We start from the raw sequence: 26,296 nt of genomic DNA on the forward strand, positions 1-26,296 counted from the left end.
ATGCAGCAATTTGAAAGAGACGTCATGGATGTGTTCAATCATGGAATGATAAGACACTATAGAAGGTACATTGATGATGTCTTCTTTGTGTGGCATGGACCAGTGGGACTCCTCACTGAATGGGTAACCGAACTCAATGCACTACCAAACCCAATCAAATTTGAGTTGAAATATGATCCAGAGAAGATAGATTTCCTTGATTTACGGATTTATAAGAAACATGATAGACTTTTCACAACCCTTTTCTCTAAACCTACTGACCGAAACTCATTGCTAGAAGCCACAAGCAATCACCCCCCACATACCCGGAAGGCAATAATTAAATCACAGCTGATACGGGTTGTACGAAACAACACGGAGACCACAAATAGAGATCTCCAACTGGACCAGATGGCTGAGAAATTCCAACAAAGGGGATATAAGGATAACCTGATTAAGAAGGTGAGAGAGGAAATTGAAACAAACATGGCACAAGACACTCCAGCAATCACTAGGAAAGAGACCCCAAGGATGGTCTTAACAACCACCTTTGACAGAGGAAAGAAACCATTGGCAGATTCAATTCGTAACAGGTGGGAGATTCTGGGCACAGACCGGACACTACCCTTTGGGCATATGGATCCACCAATCATGGGCTATAGACGGGGTAGAAGTCTAAGGGACATACTTATGCAAACAGATCCTCAACATAGTTACACCAAGAAATGGCTTAGAACTAACAAAATGGGTTGTTACAGATGCAAGGGCTGCACAACTTGCAGCGGTATGATCCCATGCAAAGTATTCAGACACCCCCATACTACCCAGAAATTCACTATAAAGCACTTCATCACCTGTACGACAAGCCATGTCGTATACCTACTGAGCTGTTGCTGTGGACGTTTTTATGTTGGCAAAACAACAGACAACGCACGCTTAAGAATGGCAAACCATCGCTCGGCGATAAGAACTGCTATCGACAAAGGGACCTCGGATCAACCGGTGGCAAGACATTTCTTGCAAGCAGGCCACAAGGTAACAGATTTACGCTTCATTTTAATTGACCACGTCCCCCCCCTCAGGCGTGGGGGTGACCGGGGCAGGACACTCTTGCAGATGGAGGCTAGATGGATCCATAGACTAGATACCATCTACCCCAGAGGATTAAACATGTCGAATGATTGGCACTGTTTCCTCTGATGCCTTGACTCACCATAGTTGTATATGTCCTTGTGCACAACAATGTATTCGTATTGACAGCACTTAGTGTATTATATATGCTGGTTAGGGTGCACTTGTACTATACATTTTTGATATGGTGACCCGTAGGCGCTGTGCATTTAGCATCTTGATATTGCCTTGATATATATTTTTTGATTTTTTGATATTTTCTGTCTTTTGCTATTCTCTGCAAATTTTGGCTCAACTGAAATGTCTACCTGTAGCGTGCCCTCTTTTGATTGTGTCTCTCTAACTCAACTTGATTGCCATATGTATACAGGGGGTCAATGATATCTGTATTGAGATCCTACTGTACGAGTGACCTTCTCGGGCACAAGTATGTTTTATACATGTTACATTTGGGAGGACCTGTAGGGGTATTAGACCATTGAACTATGGTATACCATTCGTCAAACTGTTACTATGGTGCCTATTCTAAATAGAATTACCCCGTAATAATATCTGTGGTGCATGATCTAACATTCATATAAATTACACCCTAGTGGCTCTTATGAGCATGTAAGACCCATGATGGCAGTACCCAACTACCCCCCTTTTTTCTCTACTTGGCCTGTGATGCAGGCTGGCTATTGATTTAATTTAATTTATTCACTAACGGTTTAATATTAATTTGGTTATTTTTAATTTTTTATATTTTTTATCTTTTAATTTCTAATGATTCACGTTTTAAGCAGTAAATCCGTGTTGCTCTAGGTTCGTCTTATCCTGAATCTGCCTGCCTCCCATTATCACGCACACAGCGGTTTTTGATAGCTCCCACCAAATGCTCTGATGTTTAGGCACACATATGATTATACATACTTATTCACAATAGACCATATTTAAGACCTATGTGACCATTTAATATAAGCCTGATATACTAGCTTTGATTTTCTTGGGGCTCAAAAAGAAGCTCAGTTGAGATAGGTATAGTAGCAGCCCGGCATAACTCTAATCACAGGCTCCGCTGTCACTCCGTGACCTAGCTACGCCCATTGACTGACTGACAGGCTATGCTAATTAGCCATGCGGTCGTGCTCCAAGCTCACTCACGCTATACCGGGTTGAGCCGCGCCTGTTTCACTGATGCACTACAGACTCGGTACACAGACTTGCTACATAGGTAAATACACGCATCCATGTTTACATCTATCTTAGCTCCCAACACTAGGGTATAATACACCGGCTAAGACATCCTGCATAGAACCCTGACACTGGGAACTACGGGCCTTTTTGTTATATTCAACTCGCATGGGACACAACACATTGCTCTGCGCGCCCAGGGGGCTTGACAATTTTGTATTTTTGTATATTTGTATCTGCCAGAATGTCAGATTAGTACTTATAGCTCACATACTTTTACATAGGATTGGTCATAGCAAGCCTTGGGATAAATATGGGGGACATTGAATTAGCAGTAACAGACCTCATATATATCTATATATATCTGATTGACTTTTATTATTTGTTTATTTTTCATCTAGTTCAAATGCTAGAAGTTTAAATGCCTAATCTATGTTGCCATGTTTATATGATATGGCTTATGTGTATATTTCCTTAAGATTGAGTCCTGTAACTTGATACAGGGAGGTGGATATGTTTTTAAACAGTGCAACTGATAGATAGACATCCATCCGGACCGACGACTGAACGACGAATGACTGTTCCTTTAAGGGACGTCATCCAAGATGGCGTCCCTCGAATTCCGATTGGCTGATAGGATTCTATCAGCCAATCGGAATTAAGGTAGGAATTTTCTGATTGGCTGATGGAATCAGCCAATCAGAATCTAGTTCAATCCGATTGGCCGATCCAATCAGCCAATCAGATTGAGCTCGCATTCTATTGGCTGATCGGAACAGCCAATAGAATGCGAGCTCAATCTGATTGGCTGATTAGATCAGCCAATCGGATTGAACTTGATTCTGATTGGCTGATTCCATCAGCCAATCAGAAAATTCCTACCTTAATTCCGATTGGCTGATAGAATCCTATCAGCCAATCGGAATTCGAGGGACGCCATCTTGGATGACGTCCCTTAAAGGAACAGTCATTCGTCGTTCAGTCGTCGGTCCGGATGGATGTTCCGCGCTGGAGGTCTTCAGGATCCTGCCGCTTCGCTCCGGATGGAAGAAGATCGAAGATGCCGCTTGGAGAAGATGTTTGCCGGTCCGGATGTCCTCTTCTTGCCGGATAGGAGGAAGACTTTGGAGCCTCTTCTGGACCTCTTCAGCACCGGATTATGGATCGCCAACCCCCGCTTGGGTTGGATGAAGATCTTGGAGCCAGGACGGATCGGTGATACCTGGATGGTGAAGACAAGGTAGGAAGATCTTCAGGGGATTAGTGTTAGGTTTATTTAAGGGGGGTTTGGGTTAGATTAGGGGTATGTGGGTGGTGGGTTGTAATGTTGGGGGGGGGGTATTGTATGTTTTTTTTACAGGCAAAAGAGCTGAAATTCTTGGGGCATGCCCCGCAAAGGGCCCTGTTCAGGGCTGGTAAGGTAAAAGAGCTTGTAACTTTTTTAATTTAGAATAGGGTAGGGAATTTTTTATTTTGGGGGGCTTTGTTATTTTATTAGGGGGCTTAGAGTAGGTGTAATTAGTTTAAAATTGTTGTAATATTTTTCTTATGTTTGTAAATATTTTTTTATTTTCTGTAACTTAGTTCTTTTTTATTTTTTGTACTTTAGCTAGTTTATTTAATTGTATTTATTTGTAGGAATTGTGTTTAATTAATTTATTGATAGTGTAGTGTTAGGTTAATTGTAGGTAATTGTAGGTAGTTTATTTAATTAATTTATTGATAGGGTAGTGTTAGGTTTAATTATATCTTAGGTTAGGATTTATTTTACAGGTAATTTTGTTATTATTTTAACTAGGTAACTATTAAATAGTTCTTAACTATTTAATAGCTATTGTACCTGGTTAAAATAATTACAAAGTTGCCTGTAAAATAAATATTAATCCTAAAATAGCTATAATATAATTATAATTTATATTGTAGCTATATTAGGATTTATTTTACAGGTAAGTATTTAGCTTTAAATAGGAATAAGTTATTTAATAAGAGTTAATTTATTTCGTTAGATAAAAATTATATTTAACTTAGGGGGGTGTTAGTGTTAGGGTTAGACTTAGCTTTAGGGGTTAATACATTTATTAGAATAGCGGTGAGCTCCGATCGGAAGATTAGGGGTTAATAATTGAAGGTAGGTGTCGGCGATGTTAGGGAGGGCAGATTAGGGGTTAATACTATTTATGATAGGGTTAGTGAGGCGGATTAGGGGTTAATAACTTTATTATAGTAGCGCTCAGGTCCGCTCGGCAGATTAGGGGTTAATAAGTGTAGGCAGGTGTCGGCGACGTTGAGGGGGGCAGATTAGGGGTTAATAAATATAATATAGGGGTCGGCGATGTTAGGGCAGCAGATTAGGGGTACATAGGGATAACGTAGGTTGCGGCGGTTTACGGAGCGGCAGATTAGGGGTTAAAAAATATATGCAGGGGTCAGCGATAGCGGGGGCGGCAGATTAGGGGTTAATAAGTGTAAGGTTAGGGGTGTTTAGACTCGGGGTACATGTTAGAGTGTTAGGTGCAGACGTAGGAAGTGTTTCCCCATAGGAAACAATGGGGCTGCGTTAGGAGCTGAACGCTGCTTTTTTGCAGGTGTTAGGTTTTTTTTCAGCTCAAACAGCCCCATTGCTTCCTATGGGAGAATCGTGCACGAGCACGTTTTTGAGGCCGGCCGCGTCCGTAAGCAACTCTGGTATCGAGAGTTGCATTTGCGGTAAAAATGCTCTACGCTCCTTTTTTGGAGCCTAACGCAGCATTTGTTTGAACTCTCGATACCAGAGTTAATTTTATGGTGCGGCCAGAAAAAAGCCCGCGGAGCGTTAACAGACCTTTTACCGCCGAACTCCAAATCTAGGCCTAAGTAATTATGGCATTTAAAGGGATCCTAAACCCAATTTTTTTCTTTCATGATTCATATAGCGCAAGCATTTTTAAGCAACTTTCTAATTTAATCCTATTATCAATTTTTCTTTGTTCTCTTCTTATCTTTATTTTAAAAAAGCAGGAATGCAAAGCTTAGGATCCGGCCCATTTTAGGTTCAGCACCCTGGATAGTGCTTGCTTATTGATGGCTACATTTTGCCACAAATAAACAAGCGTAATTCAGGTTCTGAGCCAAAACTGGGCCGGCTCATAATTTTTGCATTACAGACCCTGGTTTACTTTGGCCAATTTTCTATTAGTGTTCTGAATTGTTTTTGGCAATGAGCACTGCTCTGCTAGACAGCATTTTTAGGTAGCTACAAACTGAATTACAATGGCACCACAGTGGCAATCTCCCAATTATATAACTAAAGTTGTTTTCAATATGTATTTGCCTTCAATATCCATTTACTTTGTAATGTATATAAATATTTATATACATTTATTTATTGGGAGTGGTGCTCTGCATCTATAGAATAATAAACAAGATGTGAAAGAAATTCACAAAAGGATGCAATATAGAACTGTTTGCCTGGTATAGGCAGAATCATTTCTATTAAAATATAACTTTTATTTGTTAACTAAAATATGGGACCCATGAAAAAAAATAAAAATTTGTAATATAGTTCCTTTTTGTATAATGGTTCTTGTGTTATAGTAAATGTGTAGCCTTTGAGCTGTAAGCTTATTTACACAAGAATAACTGTCAAATGGTTAAAAATCTATAAAAAAAAAAAAATATAGTGGTTAGACAACCTAGGTTAATTTTGTATGGCACTATTGTATAGCTCTTTCATATATGCTGCTGACTACTAGTACTAAAGGCTTAGATACGAGGTAATCACAGAGGTAAAAAGTATATTAATATAACAGTGTTGGTTATGCAAAACTGGGGACTGGGTAATAAATGGATTATCTATCTTCTTAAACAATAAAATTCTGGAGTAGACTGTCCCTTTAAGCACAAATCAGTAATACAATTGTTACATGCTCTAACAAATTTGAGCATGTCATTTTTAAATAAGAATGCCCCATTAAGTATATATCAATGACATGATATCATGATTATTACTGGTTATTATGATTGCCTATCCAGGAAAAAGTTCAATTTTTTTTTTTTTAAATCTGCAAAAATAGAATAGTTTTAAAGAGGATGGGAAAAAAGCATACATTAATGCTAGAATTTAATTTCCCAATCAAACATTAAAAAGCATGTTAATCCTGAAATTAAATTCTATCATCAAATATATATTATGTTATATCCTTCAGGAAACCGTTATAGGTACTCACTACCCTTTAGGCTACACTATCTTACAGACTAATATTTGTGACTATAACTCCCACAAACCCCTGTTGCCAATTCGGTACTGAGCATACAAGGCTTTAACACCTTAAAGGTACATGAAATCCAAAATATGTATTTCATGATTCAGAAAGAACCCACAACTTTAAACAACTATCCATTTTACTTCTATTTTCTAATTTGCTTTGTTCTCTTGGTATCCGTTGTTGAAAAGCATACCTAGGTAGACTCAGAAGCTGAGAACAAGCTGCTGATTGGTGGCTACACCTATGCGCCTCTTGTGATTGGCTTATTGATGTGTTAAGCTAGCTCCCAAGAGTGCATTGCTGCTACTTTATTAATAGACACCAAGAGACTGAAGCAAAATCGATAATAGAAGTATATTGGAAAGTTTTTCAAATTATTATGAAATAAAAACCATCGGCTAGATTACGAGTCTTGCGTTAGCCTTAAAAAGCAGCGTTGAGAGGTCCCAATGCTGCTTTTTAATGCCCGCTGGTATTACGAGTCTGGCAGGTACAGGTGTACCGCTCACTTTTTTTCCGCCAATCGAGCATACCGCAAATCCACTTACGTCAATTGCGTATCCTATCTTTTTAATGGGATTTGCCTAACGCCGGTATTACGAGTCTTGGAAAAAGTGAGCGGTACAGCCTCTCCTGTCAAGACTTCTACCGCATTTAAAAGTCAGTAGTTAAGAATTTTATGGGCTAACACCGTAACATAAAACTCTTAACTAAAGTGCTAAAAAGTACACTAATACCCATAAACTACCTATTAACCCCTAAAACGAGCCCCCCCCCCCCCCACATTGCAAACACTTAAATTAATTTTTTAACCCCTAATCTGCCGACCGGACATCGCCGTCACTTCAATAAATATATTAACCCCTAAACCGCCACACTCCCGCCTCGCAAACATTAGTTACATTTTATTAACCCCAAATCTGCCGTCCCTAACATCGCCGCCAGCTACCTACATTTATTAACCCCAAATCTGCCACCCACAATGTCGCCACAACTATATTAAATTTATTAACCCCAAAATCTAAGTCTAACCCTAACAGCCCCCTAACTTAAATATAATTTAAATAAATCAATATAAAATTACAACAATTAAATAAATTATTCCTATTTAAAACTAAATACTTACCTATAAAATAAACCCTAAGCTATCTACAATATAACTAATAGCTACATTGTAGCCATCTTAGGATTTATTTTTATTTTACAGGCAACTTTGTATTTATTTTAACTAGGTTCAATAGTTATTAAATAGTTATTAACTATTTAATAACTTCCTAGTTAAAATATTTACAAATTTACCTGTAAAATAAACCCTAACTTAAGTTACAATTACACCTAACACTACACTATAATTAAATTAATTACCTAAATTAACTACAATTAATTACAATTAAATTAAATAAACTAAAGTATGGAAACAAAAAACACTAAATTACAGAAAATAATAAAATAATTACAATTTTTTTAAACTAATTACACCAAATCTAATCCCCCTAATAAAATAAAAAAGCCCTCCAAAATAAAAAAATCCCTACCCTATACTAAATTACAAATAGCCCTTAAAAGGGCCTTTTGCGGGGCATTGCCCCAAAGTAATCAGCTCTTTTACCTGTAAAAAAAAATACAATACCCCCCAACATTAAAACCCACCACCCACACACCCAACCCTACTCTCAAACCCACCCAATACCCCCTTAATAAAACCTAACACTACCCCCTTGAAGATCACCCTACCATGAGACGTCTTCACCCAACCGGGCAGAAGTGGTCCTCCAGACGGGCAGAAGACTTCATCCAATCTGGGCAGAAGAGGACCTCCAGACGGGCAGAAGTCTTCATCCAGGCGGCATCTTCTATCTTCATCCATGCGGAGCGGGTCCATCTTCAAGCCATCCCACGCGGAGCATCCTCTTCCATCCGACTACTAACACTAAATGACGGTACCTTTAAATGACGTCATCCAAGATGGCGTCCCTTGAATTCCGATTGGCTGATAGAATTCTATCAGCCAATCGGAATTAAGGTAGAAAAAATCCTATTGGTTGATGCAATCAGCCAATAGCATTGAGCTCACATTCTATTGGCTGATTGGAACAAACCAATAGAATGCGAGCTCAATCCTATTGGCTGATTATATCAGCCAATAGGATTTTTTCTACCTTAATTCCGATTGGCTGATAGAATTCTATCAGCCAATCGGAATTGAAGGGACACCATCTTGGATGACGTCACTTAAAGGTACCGTCATTTAGTGTTAGTCTTCGGATGGAAGAGGATGCTCCGCGTCGGATGGCTTGAAGATGGACCCGCTCCGCTCCAGATGGATGAAGATAGAAGATGCCGCCTGGATGAAGACTTCTGCCCGTCTGTAGGTCCTCTTCTGCCCGGATTGGATGAAGACTTCTGCCTGTCTGGAGGACCACTTCTGCCCGGTTGGGTGAAGACTTCTCAAGGTAGGGTGATCTTCAAGGGGGTAGTGTTAGGTTTTATTAAGGGGGGATTGGGTGGGTTTTATAGTAGGGTTGGGTGTGTGGGTGGTGGGTTGTAATGTTGGGGGGGGGTATTGTATTTTGTTTTACAGGTAATAGAGCTGATTACTTTGGGGCAATGCCCTGCAAAAGGCCCTTTTAAAGGCTATTTGTAATTTAGTATAGGGTAGGGATTTTTTTTATTTTGGGGGGCTTTTTTATTTTATTAGGGGGATTAGATTAGGTGTAATTAGTTTTAAAAAATTGTAATTATTTTCTGTAATTTAGTGTTTGTTTTTTTTCGTACTTTAGTTTATTTAATTTAATTGTAATTAACTGTAGTTAGTTTAGGTAATTAATTTAATCATAGTGTAGTGTTAGGTGTAATAGTAACTTAGGTTAGGGTTTATTTTACAGGTAAATTTGTAAATATTTTTTTTTTTTTTTTTTTTTTTAAATAATTTTTATTGAAGTCTTAAAGAAATACAATATATGAAGGGTATGCCTCAAAACATTTACAGATAGATGTATACACAATACAGTTAGAAGAGTAATGCATTCAAATACCACTAGCGTTACTATAAAATGTGGGCTATCTTATAGAGAGACTTCAGTTTTATTATAGAGTATCATAAAAGTTAAATAAACAGAAATGGTCCTCTCCCAGCTAGATAAAAAGAAGATTAGGGTATCTATTCAGAGAAGCTTGAGGCTAGCGAGGAGGTAGCTCTTATAATTTTATGGGGAAGGGGGATGCAGCGGGCAAGAGCCGCTCAAATAGAGTAGGGGGGGAGGGGTGGAGGGCGGAGCCAGCTAGTAGACTATGCATATAGATTTAGCGAGTACAATGCTCAATTAACAACCAACAGACAAACTAAACAGCCATAAACGAAATAGCATCAGAGATACCCTTATAAACCTTCCCTCTGTGGCTTTAGTAGGAGATCATAATCTGAGTCTTAATCCAACCAGTAATACAAGTGAATTGACTTTCTATAAAATGGATAGGGGTAACTTCCAACATTATTAAGTGGGGGGGGGACATTAGTATGTATGGAATATAAGGGATTTCCAGGTGAGCCCCTCCCCTAGGGAAATACCAGCTATAGGCGATGTGGGAGAAAGGAGTAGGGGTATGACCCGCAGGCAACCAGTACTGGCGGGAAAGGGAGGGGCCCACCAGAAACAGATAATTTGTATTAATATTAAACTCAACGTAAGCAATGTCATATCCTAGGAACATAAATATAATAAAGCATAAGCATAGCGTGATTCTATAAACAGTTATAAGAACAAAGAGTATTAAATACATTAAGTGTACCCACTAGCGCCTAAACATATACACATCTTTGCGGGCGGATGAAAAAACAAACTATATCTATATCTTAGCTTAGTCTTTGAACTTATGGTCAAGAGAATTGTCACTCTTAGATAAACATGATCAGATATCTAATATCATAGGATTGCCACTAAAAAAGAGTAACACTGCAACGTCTTGCTAATAATTCCCAGAGACAATTACTACACCCAGGTTAAGAATAGATGGCCAGTTATCTCTAACTACTTTCTAATATATTGGGGGAAGGTTAGGCTAATATTACATTATAAGGGTTAAATGCCCATAGAGAGCAATATGACATCCTAGACCAATATCTTATAGTAGAGGTAATGTGAGAGATGGACATAATAAATGTGGAATATCAAGGGCAAGCAATATATAATACATTCACAGCTGCATAAAATGGTGTATGAGCTTCACAGGAACCAAACATCTAAGGGATATAATGTAGAGCCCAGTCATACCAATATAACAGGCCTGAGTTAAAGGGGCTAAATACCTAGGGACAGTGGTATATGACACGGGTCTGAGCAGGGTAGAATATAATAACATTGCTACATCTCTCTCCTAGGGTTAACTATGAAAGAAAAGGAGAGATAATAATAAAAATAAAAAAAGAGAGAGAGAAAAAGGTACATCAGAGAAACCACTGCTATATAGCTAACATTACAGGGAGGATATTATAATGTCCCGAGCTATGGGTTCACATGCATCAGGCCCAAAGGCCATCATCCAGGGAAGAAAGCATCTAATGACAAATGGCTTGAAATCCCAAAAAGTATACCCAGTCTGATAAGAGTCCCCATGTTGTAAATATAACAGTGGTCTGCTGCGGCTTGTGTGAGGGGTAACTGGGCACTGCCCGATGTTCGTGTAACACCTAGTGAAAGTCCTGAGAGATATGATCATTACATGCACTGGATAAAACAAGAGTTTATTTCTCTCAGAGAGCAGCAGTGACTGTCATAGTGTCCCACATGGGGTTCAGGGGGAAGAGTGCTGTGGGTCGATGAGCTATGCGTGCAGCGTATCCCCATGGAAAGTCAGATGGCTAACCTATGCCTAGTCTATGCGGTATTAACGGGAGAACTAGAACCCCCTCTGCTATGAACAGCCAGCCTGTACCGGAGTCTGTGGGGGATACTGGTTTGTCGACCCTCAGTTGCGCTTTCAGCAGGACATGTAGTTGCGGTCTAATAGGCCCTGTTGCTGGAAGATGTGATACTCGCTTTCGAGGGATTTGCCACGATGGCGTGCAAAGCTGTAGTTGTGTTTGGTGTGCCCCATCTCTGTGGCTTTCAGGCTTCTTAATGTACAGACCTCTTTTTCCCGTGATAGAGGAGACCATTTCAGGATGACAGTTGTAAAAAGGGCCGATCAGAAATTTTGACACTCCGCATGAGCCAGGGAGGCCGACCGGATCACTCCCGGCGTCAGTAGAGGGTTCAGTAGCGGTGGGTTTGGCTGTAGTAGATCGGCATGGTTGCTGATCATGACTAGGTGCGGCACATGATGGGGCACTAAGGGACCTCTCTGGCTTCTCATTCCTGAACGGAGTTTTGACATCGCTCAGGGGGCTTGCTCTGTCCAATCTGTCTCGTATTGGGAACGACGGTTGTGCCATAGCAGTCCTTAAACAAGCTGAAAGGTCATCATAGGTAGCTGAGACTTGCAAAGCGAGTTCCCGCAGAGCCATATAAACGGTTGATGAGGTTTCCTCCATGTCGGACGCCATAATTGCTGTAGGCCTCAGAGACCTGGGTGTTTCCCAGACTACGATGGCAATCAGTGGTATAATCTAGTATGGGAACGAAGTGAGGAGATCCCCCAACCTTGTAGAAGTAATCCCATCTTCCCAGAGGTGTCCTTAGATAAAATTGCACATGTTTTAGCTCCAATTAGTCGTTATAATAAATATATTTCTTCAGGAGCTCTTTGAAACACGTCCTCCATGCTTGGTTGATGGCTCCGTCCCCCAAATTTGTAAATATTTTAACTAGGTAGTTATTAAATAGTTAATAACTATTTAATAACTATTGTACCTAGTTAAAATAAATACAAAGTTGCCTGTAAAATAAAAATAAATCCTAAAATGGCTACAATGTAACTATTAGTTATATTGTAGCTAGCTTAGGGTTTATTTTATAGGGAAGTATTTAGTTTTAAATAGGAATTATTTATTTAATGATATGAATATTTATTTAGATTTTTTTAAATTATATTTAAGTTAGGGGGTGTTAGGGTTAGGGTTAGACTTAGATTTAGGGGGTTAATAACTTTATTATAGTGGCGGTGACGGCAGAATGTAGGTGGCGGCGGTGTCCGGAGCGGCAGATTAGGGGATAATAATAAAATGCAGGTGTCGGCGATGTCGGGGGCTGCAGATTAGGGGTTAATAAGTATAAGATTAGGGGTGTTTAGACTCAGGGTTCATGTTAGGGTGTTTGGTGTAGACATAAATGTGTTTCCCCATAGGAATCAATGGGTCTGCGTTAGGAGCTGAACGCTGCTTTTTTGCAGGTGTTAGGTTTTTTTTCAGCCAGCTCTGCTCCATTGATTCCTATGGGGAAATCATGCACAAGCACGTTTTACCAACTCGCCGCTACCGTAAGCAGCGCTGGTATTGAGGTGAGATGTGGAGCTAAATTCTGCTCTACGCTCACCTTTTTGCAGCTAATGCCGGGTTTAAAAAAAAACATAATACCAGCGCTACTTTAGGTGAGCGGTGAGGGAAAACTGTGCGTTAGCCACGCACACCATTACCAACAAAAACTCGTAATCTAGGCAATTGTGTTTCATGTCCCTTTAAGGACCAACAACATAACCTGTACATCGCTGGTCTTTCTATGGGGTTTGAATACTTTATAGCTCGGTCTCGACGTCAGTGGCAAGACCACCCTATTCCGGGTGGCCTGCTGTAGGGATTGAGGACATAGTAGCATGGTCTTGCCGCTGGCAGCTAGGCCAGCGCTATTATGGCCTGAAAGACCCTTAACGACGTACAGGGTTAAGGGATTAAAACTTACAGATCTGAACAACCCCTGTTTAAGTCCATTACCATAAAACACCTGCTAATATCTACACAAATCTATACAAATGTCATATTTCATAATGCTTTTAACAGTATTGTTTTGCCGTATGGTTAACTAATTTTCAGCGGTAAGAGATAGATAAATATTCCTTATTTTTCAGAACGTGTGCAATTAAAAAGACTGTGCATAATTTGATCACGGAAGTAAATTGGAAAACCTCTTCGTCTGCATGCTGTGTCTGAATCATGGACATTTAGTTCTGACTTTAGTGTCCCTCTAATAACTGCAAAAAAAATATTAATCTATTTCAAATGTTTCAGCAAATTCATTTATGCAAGTTAAAGTTTTCTGAAAAACATGGATTAAAAGGGACAGTCTACTTGATTTTTTTTTTATTGTTTAAAAAGATTGATAACATTTATGGCCTCTAAACCTCTAAATCTCTGCCTTTTTCTAAGTCCAGTGCATTTTATTAGCTTTTCACAGCCAGACACTGTTAGTTCATCTGTGCCATGTAGATAACATTGTGCTTACCCTCTTTTAGTTATCCATGAGTTAGCACTGATTTTATAAAATGCAAGTATGTAAAAAGCAATGAGATAAGGGACCAGTCGGCAGAGGCTTAGATACAAGGTAAACACAAAGGTAAAACGTATATTAACATAACAGTGTTGGTTATGTAAAACTGGGGAATGGGTAATAAAGGGAGTATTTATCTTTTTAAACAATAAAAATGTCAAGTAGACTGTCCTTTTAACATTGAACAGTCCTGTGAATTTAAACTATAGCTGCACACTTATGCAGCTTTAATATTGCTGCTAAAACATTGAAAATAATTTTTGAATCAATAATCTCTCATACATACGGTCACTTAAAGCGACACTGAACCCAAAATTCTTCTTTTGTGATTCAGATAGAGCATGCAATTTTAAGTAACTTTCTAAATTACTCCTATTATCAAATTGTCTTCATTCTCCTGGTATCTTTATTTGAAAAGCAAGAATGTAATTTTTGATGCCGGCCCATTTTTGGAGAACAACCTGGGTTGTTCTTGATGATTGGTGGATAAATTCACCCACCAATATTTAAGTGCTGGCCAGGGTACTGAACCAAAAATTGGCTGGCTCCTTAGCTTAGATGTCTTCTTTTTCAAATAAAGATCGCAAGAGAACTAAGAAAAATTGATAATAGGAGTAAATTAGAAAGTTGCTTAAAATTGCATGCTCTGTCTGAATCACGAAATAAAAAAATTGGGTTCAGGGTCCCTTTAATCATGCATGATTAAGGACCATGTAGGTCCAAAACAATGTACCTTTTTTTAGTTTTTTTTGTATCCTCCAATAAATAAATTATCACCAGTAACTACTGTGGTGCTGTCACATCTTTTGTATGGATATATATATACAGTATCTCACAAAAGTGAGTACACCCCTCACATTTTTGTAAATATTTTATTATATCTTTTCATGTGACAACACTGAAGAAATGACACTTTGCTACTGTCAGGTTCTGTCAGACTTGTCAGCAAGCTAGGATCGATGAAAAGACAAAGTTTTACTAGTAAATTGAGCCACAGCGGCTGAGATGAAAAAAAAGTTGTTTTGCTTCTGGCAGGTGTGAGGAGAACAGATAAATCACCTAGATGGTGATCTGAAAACCAATAACTACCAGCAGTTAATATAATGGTTCTTAATGAGTGCTAGAAAACTAATGCTGCCACCAGATAGTTTATAATCATTGCAGCATAGTTCTAAGCAGGAACCAATATAGGAACATACATAGTATGCAGTAAGGGTTAATATTTCAATAGACAGCGGAATCTAGCAATAACAGGATTACACAGTTCAGCTTAGGTAGGCAAGATTCTTAGAACAGGCCGTTTAGTTAGAATATATATATTTACTGGCAGTACCTTGATCCGTATGGTTGGTGTATAGTACAGACTTCGGTAGTCAGGTAGGCAGAGGATCAGAGCGGTGAGAGCAACGGAGCGGCAGCAGCAGTTGGTTGTGTCGGCTTGATCTGTGAAGCTGGCGTGTGATGTCACCGCGGATGGATATGAGATCCGGCAGTCTCAAGGAGAAGGAGTTCCGTGTAGGAGATACACAGAGGCAATCCGTGCAGCCAAGCAACCAGAACAATGAGAGCTGCTATTAGGTAGGTAGAATGTGACAACAAAATCACTGAAGTAGAAACTCAGAACGGTCACGTAGTTTCAAGAGTATAAGTGCAATGCACAAGGCTAGAGTAAGCTTTAACACAACAATACCAAGCAAGGAAAAAAGGGGCTGCTGGGAATTTATAGGAGTGAAGAGATGAACACAATTTAAATTTAAAGGTACAGCACAGTATAAAAGAATAAAGTTTGGTTTGCTGCATGACATCCTGACAGCTACAATGTATAGTAGTGAGTGTACAACCTGTATAACAGTGTAAATTTGCTGTCCCCTCAAAATAACTCAACACACAGCCAATAATGTCTAAACCATTGGCAACAAAAGTGAGTACACCCCTAAGTGAAAATGTCCAAATTGGGTCCAATTAGCCATTTTCTCTCCCCGGCGTCATGTGATTCGTTAGTGTTACAAAGTCTCAGGTGTGAATAGGGAGCAGGTGTGTTAAATTTGGTGTTATCGCTCTCACACTCTTTCATACTGGTCACTGGAAGTTCAACATGGCACCTCTACATAAAGATGGCCTAGGCTATAAGAAAATTGCCAAGACCCTGAAACTGAGCTGCAGCACGGTGGGCAAGACCATACAGTGGTTTCACAGGACAGGTTCCACTCAGAACAGGCCTCGCCATGGTTGACCAAAGAAGTTGAGTGCACATGCTCAGCATCACATCCAGAGGTTGTCTTTGGGAAATAGACGTATGAGTGATGCCAGCATTGTTGCAGAGGTTGAAGGGGTGGGGGGTTAGCCTGTCAGTGCTCAGACCATACGCCGCACACTGCATCAAATTGGTCTTCATGGCTGTCATCCCAGAAGGAAGCCTCTTCTAAAAATGATGCACAAGTAAGCCCGCAAACAGTTTGCTGAAGACAAGCAGACTAAGGACATGGATTACTGGAACCATGTCCTGTGGTCCAATGAGACCAAGATAAACTTATTTGGTTCAGATGATATCAAGCGTGTGTGGTGGCAACCAGGTGAGGAGTACAAAGACAAGTGTGTCTTGCCTACAGTCAAGCATGGTGGTGGTAGTGTGATGGTCTGGGCCTGCATGAGTGCTACTGGCACTGGGGAGCTACAATTCATTGAGGGAACCATGAATGCCAACATGTACTGTGACATACTGAAGCAGAGACTGGGCCACAGGGCAGTATTCCAACATGATAATGACCCCAAACACACCTCCAAGGCAACCGCTGCCTTGCTGAAGAAGCTGAGGGTAAAGGTAATGGACTGGCGGCCAAGCATGTCTTCAGACCTAAACCCTATTGAGCATCTGTGGGGCATCCTCAAATGGAAGTTGGGGGAGTGCAAGGTCTCTAACATCCACCACCTCCGTTATGTCATCATGGAGGAGTGGAAGAGGACGCCAGTGGCAACCTGTGAAGCTCTGGTGAACTGCATGCCCAAGAGGGTTAAGGCAGTGCTGGAAAATAATGGTGGCCACACAAAATATTGATATATATATATACCAGAAGAGAGAGAACAGCACTCCTGAGATATAACAAAAGCTAGAATAACTTCCATGCCTGTTCATTTCTATTGCAACTCAGGGTGCACCTTCTTTTAGCACACTATGCCTTTTCACAGAGAAAGAATATCCTGTAGCATATCAGTCTGACCCTGCCCAATGACAGTCCAGCGCCGAAGTACCAGGCAATTCTTCTCTGAACAAGAGAAAAAACAACCTGTGAACCTCATTAGTGAGGTGCAGTTGTATCTCTCTAAGGGCATGTGTGCACGGAGTCCACGTATGACACCCTTGGAAATGAACAGGCATGGAAGTTATTCTAGCTTTTGTTTTATCTCAGGAGTGCGTCTCTCTCTCTTCTGATATAGATATATATATATATATATATATATATATATATATATATATATATATATATATATATATATATAAGTCCCAAAGAAAGCCAGCACTCTTTGGTATTAAGATCAATCAAATCTCTTTAAAGCAAATTGTGGTATTTCGGGGTTTCACCCCCGTCCTCAGACCATTATTAATAATAATGGTCTGAGGACGGGGTTGAAACCCTGAAACGTCACAATTTGCATTAAAGAGATTTGATTGATCTTAATACTGGAGAGTGCTGGCTTTCTTTGGGACTTTATTGAAACCTTTGCTTTGCAGCCCGGCCAGTAGTGGTAACTTCAAGAGTGCTAAACCAGGTTGGACTTCATATATATATATATATATATATATATATATATATATATATATATATATATATATATATATTGTGTATGTAATAATACTTATACATTCATCTGCCGCTACATGCCAAGGGCACACTCACATGTGTAATGGCACTCTGACAGGCCTGCCCGGTATTTCTTATGCGTGAACGTCTCAGAGTTAGTAGTAGCCATGGCCCTGCTGTTAAGAAACCCGGAACTAGAGTATTTACATGATGATTACAAATATTACCTGGTATGAGATGGCTGAGGTGGTTGAGTACCCCTATAAAATACATATATACTGTATATGTATGTATATATGTATATATATATATATATATATATATATATATATACTGTATATGTATGTATATATATATATATATATATATTCTGTGTGTGTATATATATTTTACTGACACAATCTGCCTGTCTCCTAAACCCCCCATCATGATTTTTAAGACACCCCCTCCTTCCCCTGCATTCAGACCTCTGTAACACTTTGTCTTTTTAGCCTGTGTTTTAAGATATAATCTGTAAATTCCATCAAATTGGTCAGTATTGCTTCAGACTTGAAAAAGGAAGACACTCTTCCGAAAGCTTGTCATCTTATAAATGTATAGTTAGTCCAATAAAAAAGTATAATTGCTGAATGCAATACTCTTGTTATTTTGATATCTAAATCTCTGGACTAACACGGCTACGCCAATCACCGTGACTATGGAAGATACTGAATACAGCCGTAATAAGAAGCAATGAAACTGATCACAAAAGAAACACAGATCAACAGTGATATTTTCTTCTTATCATCCTGCAAAAAAATGAATCTCATTCCTAATGGACTGAAAATTAAGAATCCACTTGCAACCACTCATAACTCTGAGCATGCTGAAAAACTTTGCAGACGTACCAGTGAGAAACTGAGAAACAATCTAATTCATCAACTATACAGCAAAAAGCAAAAAATAAAAGACCATAAGCAGCTTCTACTACAAAAACTACAAGAAAATAATGGATTTAAGGAAGAAATTAAAAAAGAAATGCAACACTTCTACAAAACACAACAAAATTTTATCAAGAAGAAAAAGAAGAAACTTGCATGCCTGTCACAAAACAAAAGCAAACACCAAATGCAAGAAAATAGAGCTCCAGGTGACAGATCAACTACAACAAATGACCAAACATCTACTGACAATAACAGCACCTCATTCAAAACACAAACTGTCACCAACCAAGAAAACCATACAGAAACCTCAGGGATTGTGAACCTTTCAAACTACCACCAATCAGAACCAGAGATATCAGTACTGTCTAAAGGATTATCATTCTGTCCAAGTACAAATCTAGACAACATACAACTGTACTCAGACTTAGAAGAATTCTTCAGGAGATTGCGGCTAAAAGAATTTTTTTATGACAAATAAAATACCAGCACTATGGAGGACTACAATGGAAGCAAAAATAACACAATCTTCACACCTGCACCAGGACACAACACAAAATTTGACAGCTATATTGAAAGCTTCCGGTTGAGAACAGCATCCCTGCTTAACACACAGCAGAAAAAAATAATGTATAACCTCTCACATTTAGAAAAAAAAACGCTATAAAAAACTTAAAAAACAATGAAAATATTACCATTAAGCCTGCAGACAAGGGAGGAGCAGTGGTGATCATGAATACACAGGACTACATCACAGAGGGAAATAGACAATTATCATATCAAACCTATTGCAATAAACTGGAAAAGGACCCCACACAGGAATACACTTTGCAACTTAGAAAACTAATAAAAACATTCCTTAAACATACGCAACATAAACTGGACAAACGGGTGCCTTCTAACCCCAGCATAGGGACATTCTACATGCTCCCAAAAATCCACAAACCAGGGAACCCATGGAGACCAATAATAACTGGCATGGACACGCTGACTGAGCAAATATCGGGCCTAGTGGAGAATATTCTTAAGCCCGTAGTTATCAACACCACTAGCTTTATAAAAGACACCACTGATTATCTTAACAAAATCAGCCAGATAACAGAATTGCCAGAGGATACGATACTTGTGACAATGGATGTGGAATCCCTGTGCAGCAATATTCCACATAAAGATTTCCTCCTTTCTTCCCTCAGACAGCTCTAACCAGACATATAGTGCTTCTACAGTCAGTAAACTTACAGAAATTATATTCACCCACAATTATTTCATCTTCAATAACTCCATCTATTTAAAAACCATGGGAACAGCCATGGGCACCAAAATGGCACCACAGTATGCAAACCTCTTTATGACTGATTTAGAAGAGAGATTTCTAGCTACTCACCCTCACAAACCCTTCAAATACTTTCGCTACATAGATGATATTTTCATCATATGGACAGAAGGAGAAAAAAACCTAGAGCATTTTCATAAATCATTTTAATCTATTTCATGCATCAATCAAGCTTAAAATTGACTTTTCTAGAGACTGTGTCAGCTTCCTGGATACAACAATTTCCATCACAAATGGCAAATTACACTCATCTGTATACAGGAAACCAACATATGCAGCTACCTCCACAGCTCCAGCTCCCACCCCAATCACATAAAAAATCCATAATCTACAGTCAGGCCACCAGATATCACAGAATTTGCTCAGACACCAAGAACCGTGACAAACACCTCATCACACTGTCCCAATCCTTCAGAGAAAAAGGTTAAAAAACAAGGGTTATAAACAAACAAATTAACTCTGCCCTTAATACCCCACGTGAACACTTGCTACAATACAGGGAGAAGAAAAACATATCACGTATCCCACTAGTTTTCAAATATAACCCTGCTGTAGATGGAATATGAAAAATCATAAAAGACTTACAGCCACTACTCTTAGAGGATTCCACACTCAAAAAGATCTTTCCAAAACCCCCTATCCTGGCACTCAGACAACCATCCAACCTAAAACAGAAACTGGTCCACAGAAAGCTACCCCTTGATAAAAAGAACACCCTGAATGGAACCAAGCGCTGCAACAAAGCTCTATGCAAACTATGTCAACACATCTGTAAAAGCAGCACAGCTAATCACAAGAGTAAATGCTATAACATTAGAGGGACATATTCATGTATATCTGCAAATGTGGTACACATGATACATTGCACTACATGTGAAGAGGGATGTTATATTGGAGAAACAAGCCAAAAACTGGACTTTCGGATGGACTAACACAGACACTCAATCAAAAAACACTGTGAAACAAAATACTGTACCCCTGTTGGTCACCATTTCACCCAACCTGACCACTCCATCCAAAACCTCAAAATCAAGATTCTCAGAGGCAACTTCAAAAACACCATGGAAAGAAAAATCTTTGAACTGAAAATGATAATGCACTTCAACTTGCTAAATTCTGGACTAAATGTGGACTCTGGTTTCTTAACCCATTATCAAACATTTTTGTAATGTACTTCCATATACTGTAGTCAATTACATTATATTTTCCACACTCTCTATGCATAGGTATGCAGCTTAGCCTATGTCCACACTTTTGTCATTATTATTATTATTATTATTATTCCCCCTTTCTCTTTCCTTTCTCCTTTTTTGACTATCTTATATTCCCCTGTATACCTAATTTCCCATCTTTATTCATATTGATTCTATGTTGATATATAACTTTATGTCAGTATATGCTTTGTGTATGGAGCTTGATGCCCCGTGTTTCTGGCGAGTCTGCAGGCTCGCCAGAAACACCAGTTATGAAGCAGCGGTCACAAAGACCGCTGCTCCATAACCTGTCCGCCTGCTCTGTGCAGGAGGATACACATCGCCGGAAATCGACCCGATCGAGTACGATCGGGTTGATTGACACCCCTCTGCTGGCGGCCGATTGGCCGTGAGTCTGCAGGGGGCGGCGTTGCACCAGCAGCTCACAAGAGCTCGCCGTATTCAGCGAAGTCTGGCGGACCTGATCCACACTGTCGGATCAGGTCCGCCAGACTTTCATAACTTGGGGCCAAAATCTGTAAATTCCATCAAATTGTTCAGTATTGCTTCAGACTTGAAAAAGGAAGACACTCTTCCGAAAGCTTGTCATCTTATAAATGTATAGTTAGTCCAATAAAAAAGTATCATTGCTGTTCCCGGGTTTCGGCACACAAAAAAAAAAAAAAAAGTATAAATGCTCAATGCAATACTCTTGTTATTTTGATATCTAAATCTCTGGACTAACACGGCTACTCCAATCAACGTGTATATATATATATATATATATTTATATAAACAAACAACAAAGTATTAGCACACATCCAAAATGAAACCACACTTATTTTGATATAAAGTCTGCAAAAAATGCCTGTTTTAAAGGATATAGAGTTTTAAACAGGCATTTTTTGCAGACTTTATATCAAAATAAGTGTGGTTTCATTTTGGATGTGCGCTAATACTTTGTTGTTCGTTTATATAAATATATATATATATATATATATATATATATATATATATATATACGTTGATTGGAGTAGCCGTGTTAGTATATTGGTCAGTATTGCTTCAGACTTGAAAAAGGAAGACACTCTTCCGAAAGCTTGTCATCTTATAAATGTATAGTTAGTCCAATAAAAAAGTATCATTGCTCAATGCAATACTCTTGTTATTTTGATATCTAAATCTCTGGACTAACACAGCTACTCCAATCAACGTATATATATATATATTTATATAAACAAAGAACAATGTATTAGCGCACATCCAAAATGAGACCACACTTATTTTGATATAAAGTCTGCAAAAAATGCCTGTTTAAAACTCTATACTCTTAAATAATATTGGGATCTTAGCCACACAATATGGCCATATTCTGCTCAGCCAGTCACCACTTACAAGGTGTCCCAAAATAGACTGGTCCTAACACTATAAATTTTAACCTTACTGGGCTAATTACTTTGATTCTAATATAGAATTCCAACTCTGTGGTTCTATGCCTCATTGCATGAGGCTGCCTGGCTTTATATAGCCTTAAAGGGACAGTTTACTCAAAAAAAATCTCCCCTTTAATTTGTTCCCAATGATCCACTTTACCTGCTGGAGTGTATTAAATTGTTTACAAGTAGCTCCTTTACCCTTATATTGGCATTTGAAATAGTTAATTTAGCATGTGGTATCCCCACCTATTCTGAAAGTTTGTGGCCGCAGGTCCCAGCTATAGATAAGCTTTGTAAACACAGCCAGCAGAAGAAATTACACTCCCAGTGTGATAAAGCAGAGAGAAGGTAATAAAATGTTTATTTTCCATTGTTCTCTCAAAGTATTGGTGATTGTTTTAAGGACAGATATAAGATAAAGAAGCAGGTATATGTACACAATGTGATACAGTAATGAGATCTGATTATACCTACAAGCTCAACCTATTTTATTAGGCTGTGGCTTCAAAACACAAAATCAGAGCTTTAATATACACAAATAAACCTTAAAAACTAATTTTCATAATTTTTTTACTCTGCAGTTGGTAAAAAAAGCAATTGTAAACACATTAAGGGAAAAACTATTTTACAGTATACTGTCCCTTTAATGACACTGCCTGGAACACACCTGAGCAGGTCTTTAGTGGTGTGCTTTAACCAAAGAGATTTGGTCAATCTCCCTGTAAGAAATACAGCAAATAAAACATAGGGGTTTGGTTAAGCACACCTTGCAAAAACATATTATATATTAATGCACATATTGTGGGAGTGCTGCCAAAATGACCAGAGTAAATACAAACAAACAACAAAGTATTAGCGCACATCCAAAATGAAACCACACTTATTTTGATATAAAGTCTGCAAAAATGCCTGTTTAAAACTCTATATAAAGCCAGGCAGCCTCATTAATATATAATATGTTTTTGCAAGGTGTGCTTAACCAAACCCCTATGTTTTATTTGCTGTATTTCTTACAGGGAGATTGACCAAATCCCTTTGGTTAAAGCACACCACTAAAGACCTGCTCAGGTGTGTTCCAGGCAGTGTCATTAAGGCTATATAAAGCCAGGCAGCCTCATGCAATGAGGCATTGAACCACAGAGTTGGAATTCTATATCAGAATCAAAAGATTCAGCCCAGTAAGGTTAAAATTTATAGTGTTAGGACCAGTCTATTTTGGGACACCTTGTAAGTGGTGACTGGCTGAGCAGAATATGGCCATATTGTGTGATTAAGATCCCAATATTATTTAAGAGTATAGAGTTTTAAACAGGCATTTTTTGCAGACTTTATATCAAAATAAGTGTGGTTTCATTTTGGATGTACGCTAATACTTTGTTGTTTGTTTGTATTTACTCTGGTCATTTTGGCAGCACTCCCACAATATGTGCATTAATATATAATATGTTTTTGCAAGGTGTGCTTAACCAAACCCCTATGTTTTATTTGATATATATATATATATATATATATATATATATATATATATATATATATATATATATATATATATATATATATATATATATATAGTGCATTTTTATACTAAACCCAAATCTTTACTTTCATGATTTGCATAGAGCATGCAATTGTAAGCAACTTTCTAATTTACTCCTATTATCATTTTTTTCTTCGTTCTCTTGGTATCTTTATTTGAAAAAGCAGGAATGTAAGCTTACCAGCCGGCCTATCTTTGGTTCAGCACCTGGATAGAGCTTTCTGAGTAGTGGCTAAATGTAACCACCAATTTAGCAAGCGCTATCCTGAACCAAAAATGGGCTGTCTCTTAAACTTTAGTTCCTGCTTTTCAAATAAAGATACCAAGAGAATGAAGAAAAATTGATAATAGGAGTGAATTGGAAAGTTGCTTAAAATTGCATGCAAATCATGAAAGTAAAAATGTGTGTTTAGTATCCTTTTAAGCACTCCTTTGCAATATATATGCAAACAAATTGGATTGTTTAAAAACCTTTGGAATTTTTTCATATTCAACAAGATTTGCATTGTTTTAAGTTTCAGTCTCTTTATTATTATTATTTATCTTTGTTTGGTCAGACATAAATGACCCTCCTGCATTGATCGAGAAATCACTGTAGCATGTTGGTGGGTCAGACTTCTGGGGCGAGATTACATATGCGGTGCATGCTTCAGCGTAACTGCTGAAACCTGCATCACCCGTAATTTCACCTTGCACATCGGGGAATCACATAAACCGCGCCAGCAGTTCATATACTGACGTAAGTCGGATAAATTGGCGATGTCCAGAAATGTGAGTAAATACACATTTCTGGAGTCGCCAGTGACTTACCACAGTTTATAAACTGCCGGTGCATAAGAAAAGAAAAAAAAAAGGTAACTCTCCCATAACAGTCTAACCCGCCTCCCAAAAATAAACCAGAGACACCAAAACCCCTATATCTGCCATCACCCCACATCGCAACTAATAATAAAAGTATTAACCCCTAAACTGCCAAAAAACACAACTCAATATACCTAATTAAACTATTAACCCCTAATCTGCCATTCACCCACATCACAATCTAACTAATACGTGTATTAATCCCAAATCCGCAATCTCCCCACATCGCAATCTACCTAATAAAGGCCTAGATTTAGAGTTTGGCGTTAGCCGTCAAAACCAGCGTTAGAGGCTCCTAACGCTGGTTTTGGGCTACCGCCGGTATTTAGAGTCAGTCAGGAAAGGGTCTAACGCTCACTTTGCAGCCGCGACTTTTCCATACCGCAGATCCCCCTACGCCAATTGCGTATCCTATCTTTTCAATGGGATCTTTCTAACGCCGGTATTTAGAGTCGTGGCTGAAGTGAGCGTTAGAAATCTAACGACAAAATTCCAGCCGCAGAAAAAAGTCAGTAGTTAAGAGCTTTCTGGGCTAATGCCGGTTCATAAAGCTCTTAACTACTGTGCTCTAAAGTACACTAACACCCATAAACTACCTATGCACCCCTAAACTGAGGCCCCCCACATCGCCGCCACCCTATTAAAAAAATTTAACCCCTAATCTGCCGACCGCAAACCGCCGCCACCTACGTTATCCCTATGTACCCCTAATCTGCTGCCCCTAATACCGCCGACACCTACATAATATTTATTAACCCCTAATCTGCCGCCCCCGCTATCGCTGACACCTGCATATTTTTTTTAACCCCTAATCTGTTGCTCCGTACACCGCCGCAACCTACATTATACCTATGTACCCCTAATCTGCTGCCCCTAACACAGCCGACCCCTATATTATATTTATTAACCCCTAATCTGCCGCACCCAACGTCGCCTCCACCTACCTACAATTATTAACCCCTAATCTGCCGACCGGACCACACCGCTACTATAATAAATGTATTAACCCCTAAAGCTAAGTCTAACCCTAACACTAACACCCCCCTAAGTTAAATATAATTTAAATCTAACTAAATAAATTAACTCTTATTAAATAAATTATTCCTATTTAAAGATAAATACTTACCTGTAAAATAAACCCTAATATAGCTACAATATAAATTATAATTATATTGTAGCTAGTTTAGGATTAATATTTATTTTACAGGCAACTTTGTATTTATTTTAACCAGGTACAATAGCTATTAAATAGTTATTTACTATTTAATAGC

The sequence above is a fragment of the Bombina bombina genome, chromosome 2 (genome assembly GCF_027579735.1).
Source record: "Bombina bombina isolate aBomBom1 chromosome 2, aBomBom1.pri, whole genome shotgun sequence".
NCBI classification, from domain to species: domain Eukaryota; kingdom Metazoa; phylum Chordata; class Amphibia; order Anura; family Bombinatoridae; genus Bombina; species Bombina bombina.